Here is a 6,000-nt window from a genome sequence, read left to right as displayed (position 1 = left end):
TGCCCCTGTCCTGCAGGCGCGCAGTGCTGAGACACAACTTAAAAGTATTGCTCTTTCTTGGCTTGCTCTGTCCACTGCGCTTGATGGCGTTTTTGTCCGTCCATACATGAAACACCAGGACAGTGTCATGTGGCAAGATTAGAGAAGAGATACGTTTGGTTATTTTCAAGCTAAGCCATTTTATCTGCAATGAAAAATCTTTAAAAATAATACATACATGGATGACCAATGATTATATAATATACACAGTCTTATCAAGACATTACCAACTCTAATAATGAGCATAGCCAATGTCTCTGTATGATGGTGATATTTATTTAGAGTCTATTCAATGCTTATCTCAACATCGTGACAAGGTGGATTGTTTTCAGGACTGACGATTTTTCACTTTTCGGGTTCTTAGAACATAATATTGGTTAAACGTATCTGGCTAACTTTCCCATTGCCAGGTATTGTAGAATATCTGGTATAAATTAGCCAGATAAATTGATCCAGCTAATTATGCTATTCCCCTCCCACCCAGTCCAATATCTACCTCAGGATATTTACCTTAAAGTGATCACAAAGTTTGAAAGAAACTTAAAGATGTTAGTTTCCTCTCTATAATAAATGTTGTAACTGAAAATTCTGTTTCTTACCTCCTCTGGGCTTTCCCTTTCTTCCTCATATCTTTAGGAATACAAACAAGCCATAACAAAATTTAGAAGCAAACCCAGGCAAGTTCAGCCTCTGTCAATGTTTCTTTTTCTGTTCTGCCACTAAACCAATTTACAACTTATAAAATAAACTCTGTAATCCAATCAGCAGTATACATCTGTGTTGAGAGAACAGCATCTTTAGCTCATTTTGAATTGATGAAAACTGGTCAAGAAATATATTAAATTACTCCAATGAAAAGGTATTACCTGCAGTCTATTAGCTGGCTTTTATTTTTTGTAATTGAAGAGGACATTGAAAGGACACTGGAATATTAAGAACCTGTGCAAATGTTTGAACATCAGCAAAACTGGCATTGCAATGCAATGCAAGCCTCTCATTTTTTGCCTAGAGCAGGATGTTCCCATTCTTCCAACGAATGTTGTCATTTCATTGCTTAGTGTAAGGATCCCTCTTCCTTACTAAAAGTAATTTGCCTTGGTGAAGGGTGAAAATACATTCTGTGGTATAGAAAGTGCTTTAATATGGAACATCCCCAATAAGATTTTCAGTCGGAGGCTTCTGCTAGTAGAGGCCCTTGAAGGAACATTCATGTTTCAGCTATTCCCAGGAAGGGAGAAAAGCTGGAGAGCAGAGCTCTTGATCTCGCTGGAGAGGGTGTGAGTGCAAAGTGAGCTTTTGCCAAGCAAGGCCCTAGAATGAGTGCCTGTCTGAGTCATAGGGAAGTGTGAGAACTTTCCCCAGGACAGAGGGAGAGTGATGATCTTGATCCCTCCCCACTAAGGGGGTAATTTTCAAAGCCATTTACTTGCATCAAATTGGCTTTCTACAGGAAGATGGCTGTATTAAAATAGCCCAGGGTTCTGTGCTGGTAAAAGTATGTGCATATCCTGTTGTGCAAGTACTTTCACACAAGCTTTAGAAAGGCATTCCAGAGGGTGGAAATGGGGCTGAGGAGAAACTTTCATGCATGCTTTTTGGATCTTATAAAGTATTAGGCTGATGCGGAAAGGTACGTTCAGTTGAATGCACCTTTTTACCTGCACATCAGCGCACATTTTCTGTGCACAAAAATTACTCATGATGCATCACTTTTTATACGCAGAAATTGTGCGCTTCTAATTGGGAGCACTGCTTAGTGCCCTCACATGGAAAACCCATGCAAATTAAGGCATTAAGCCGTACACCCCCATCCCCAACTGCATTGAACTAGCTTAAAACAGAAAATGTCATAATTCTTCTGTATCGCTCCATGGTGAGACCACACCTTGAGTACTGTGTACATTTCTGGTCACCACATCTCAAAAAAGATATAGTTGCACTGGAGAAGGTAAAGAGAAGAGCAACCAAAATGATAAAGGGGATGGAACAGTTCCCCTATAGAAACATAGAAATGACGGCAGAAGAAGACCAAATGGCCCATCCAGTCTACCCAGCAAGCTTTCACACTTTGTTTTGTTTTTTAAATCTCTTCTTATCTGTTACTCTTGGCCTTTAGTAACCTTTTGGTTCTATTTCCCTTCCACCCCCGCCATTAATGTAGAGAGCAGTGCTGGAACTGCTTCTAAGTGAAGTATCTAGCTTAATTGGTTAGGGGTAGTATTCGCCGCAATACGCAAGTTACTCCCACGCATATTTGTTTACCCAGCCTGTGCAATTCAGTCATTGTTGGTTGTTATCTGAATATAAATCCACTTTTCTTCATTCCCCTCTGCCGTTGAAGCAGAGAGCTAATCTGGATATGTATGAGGAAAGACTGAAGAGGTTAAGGCTGTTCAGCTTGGTGAAGAGACGGCTGAGGGGGTATATGATAGAGGTCTATAAAATTATGAGTGGTCTAGAATGGGTAAATGTGAATCAGTTATTTACACTTTCGGATAATAGAAGGACTAGGGGACACTCCATGAAGTTAGCAAAAGCACATTTAAAACTAATCAGAGAAAATTATTTTTCACTCAATGCACAATTAAGCTTTGGAATTTGTTGCCAGAGGATGTGGTTAGTGCAGTTAGTTTAGCTGGGTTTAAAAAAGGTTTGGATAAGTTCTTGGAGGAGACGTTCATTAACTGCTATTAATCAAGTTGACTTAGGGAATGGCCTCTGCTACTCTTGGCATCAGTAGCATGGGATCTTCTTAGTGTTTGGGTACTTGCCAGGTTCTTGTATCTTGGTTTGGCCACTATTGAAAACAGGATGCTGGGCTTGATGGACCCTTGGTCTGACCCAGCATGGAAATTTCTTATGTTCTTATTTTTTAGTCAGAACTGAAGATAAATTTCCAGCACTACTGTGCTGGCACTTAAAAACATCTTTAAAAAAGGGAAAAAAGCTTTAAAAACAGTTTTAAAATGTCCATGGATAAGTACAAACTTATCCCGGTAAGTGGCGGAAGCTTAGTGTTGTGGACTCTGGTCGCAAAGCTCCGCAGACGGCCCCCCATTCCACCCGCTGCCGCGGGACTCACCCCATGTAGGCTCCTTCTCCCTGACTGCCCTGGGACTTGACCTTGTGGCGGAGTGCCCCTGCCACTGCACCCTATGCCGCCGACGCCGTCTTCCCTGCTGGACTTTCTAGGCACGTGCGCACCTTCCCCCGGTTTAAAGGGCCAGCGACTGGGAAGCTGCCGGAGTTCCCATTTGATGACGCGGGCTGGGGCTCTATTTAAGGTCAGCCTTACTGCTCCTTCCCTGCCTCAGCAACAGGTCCCACTCTGATTCAGAGCTCTGGTTACTCCTGCTCTCTGTATTCCTGATCCTGCTCCACATGTTCCTGTTCCTGATCCTATTCTGTGTGTTCCTTATCCTGCTCCTGCTCCTGGTTCTATGATCCTTCTCCCACTCTTGTCCCTGTTCTGGCTCTTCGTCCCCTCAGTTTGCTCTTCTGGTTCTTGACATGGCTTGTCCCTGATTCTGCGCTGTCAGCCACCTGTCCTGACCACTTGCCTGCTCATCATCTCTTCTGCAAGCTGCCTGCCCCGACCTCTGGCCTGTTCCTGGATTCTCCTGTTTGCTGCCGGCCATGACCTCTGGTACATCTGACTTTGCTTCCGCCTTCTGCCTTTAAGGATTGTCTTCATCTGGAAACCTGCTCCTAAGTCCTGCCAGCCCTGGCACCCAATGGCTCAATCTGCGGGGAACGGGGGCTGGTATAGGTGAAGGTCTGGTTGGGTCTCCATCACCTGCGTTCGCCTTCCAACAATGAGGACATATAGGGGCCTCTTTCCTATAGGTGGCACCAACCTAGTCTTGGACCAGGGGTCCACCACACCGCATAACACTTACTAATGTGGGCAAGCAGGACTCCCGTGGCATTTTGTCCTCACTCCCTTAACAAAATGCACATCACACAGAAAATGGGTTTAAGCAAAAGGCCGCAGTTTATTGAACAATAACAAACCTGAGCCAAAGCTAACATAATTATATATCCTCCAACCCCCAAAAACCTTAACATTCATTGCCAGCTATTGCTTGAACACCACCATGCCCCAGAGGTGGCCACGCGGACCTCCACCATCTCCTGCTCGTCCACAGTGGACCTCCACCAAAAGTATAGGTTAATAGGCCAGATTCCAGTCATAAAGACTCAGCAACTCATGCAGTTACCTCACTGCCATCGCATGTCCCATGTAGCAGCCTCCCCAGCTACACGGGCTCACCCATCCCTTCAATCCCACAACACAATCAAAGTACCATAATTTCAATGCCTTGGCTTGGGTTACCCACCACAACAAGGATGATTAAGCATCCTTGTCCCCCCAGCTGCAGCCTACCAGCTTAACTCGAAGCCACATCAGATAACTGCACCCCATCACTTCTGAACAAACCCAAACAACAGTCCGATGACCATTCAAGCTTAATCCAAAAACCCCCTTGGATCACCAACACATCCCAATTTGCTTATTAACCTAATTATCCCCTCGCTTCCATAGAGGCAACTCACTAAACATAGCCCTATTAATAATGTTAGACCAACCCAATTTAGTACCATTTAAAAGGTACATTAAGCAACTTAAGTCTTTTCTTGCCATCTTGATGAAGTCCCAGCAAGACCCCTTCCCCACATCATTACTACCCAAAAGGATGACCAGAAGCTGTGGCTGCAGTCTTCTCACTGATTTGTGAAAAATCATCGTAAGTAACTGCTTCCATTTCATTCCTTGAACACCTATCCAGACTATCCACCGCTTATCAACTTCCAAGCCCAGATTTATACCGTAAGACCCTGACCGAGCTTTACGATATGCCCTATGTATAAATGAGTGACCCACAACCCAGACACACCTGCTCTCCATAATGCCCTCCCATGAGTCTGCAAAAAAACATAAAACATTGTTAATCCCCACCCTCAGTATCCCAAAACATTGTCAAAATCATGAAACTCATCTTCCAGCTATCACAGATTGACAGGCCCTCAATACCCCATTAAAGGCGGCTGGCCTCATCGAATGTACATAGCATAAGCTCCGACTTCCATCTCCCAATATGCTTAATATCTTTTACCCCTAGTGGTAGCTGTCCCAATGTGAAAAGAATGGGTCTTATAAACCCTACGGTCCCAAATGACCCGTGGAGATACTCTCACAAACTGAAAACGAGTCAAAGGAGACCCATCTTCATGAACTAAAAAGGGACTGCCCACTGCAGGCCACAACCCAACAAAATCCTGGGTCACCTTAACTGGGCAAGCCAATTCCTCCTCCACCCTACCCAGCTGCACTATCTTCCCCTTACCCAACTGATCAACTTTTGATCGCATGATGTGAAACTCCACCCCTTTCCAATAATCTGAATATTGTCCTTTGCAAGGCCAGAAACAGTACACTGACTTTTTGTGTTGGCCACAAATTCTCTCAGAGCACAAAAAGAGGCAAACAAAAAGGCTACCCTAAAAAGCACGGCTTCGTAATACAACCAGCACATGGCCGGCAACCTCACAAAATAACCTTTAACTCCTCATACCATATAGGATGCCCAGCATCCAAAACCTTACCTCTTAATGTCCCCCATTCACCTAACATTCTTTTAATTGCAAAACTGGTCCCGGGGTTACCTTAACCATAAAGTATTTGGAAAAATGAAAACCCAGCTAACTGGGCTTTAACCGAGCCCAAAGAAAGCCCCACCTCCCTGGCTCCCAGTATATATTGTATAATTTCAGAATCCTGCACCAGACCCCCTCCCCCCCGCCGCCACCCCTTGGAAACAATAAATCCTGAAACAGCACCTCTGCCTCTTAGATAAGACGCCCATGTCACAAATGCCATGGAAGCCTGAATCATCTCCCATTCTTCAGCAGGCCAAGCTTCCAAAGATAGTCTGGAACCGAAGCTTCTTCCACATCCAC

This window comes from Rhinatrema bivittatum, chromosome 2 (genome assembly GCF_901001135.1).
Source record: "Rhinatrema bivittatum chromosome 2, aRhiBiv1.1, whole genome shotgun sequence".
NCBI lineage: Eukaryota > Metazoa > Chordata > Amphibia > Gymnophiona > Rhinatrematidae > Rhinatrema > Rhinatrema bivittatum.
This window is presented reverse-complemented; position numbering follows the sequence as displayed.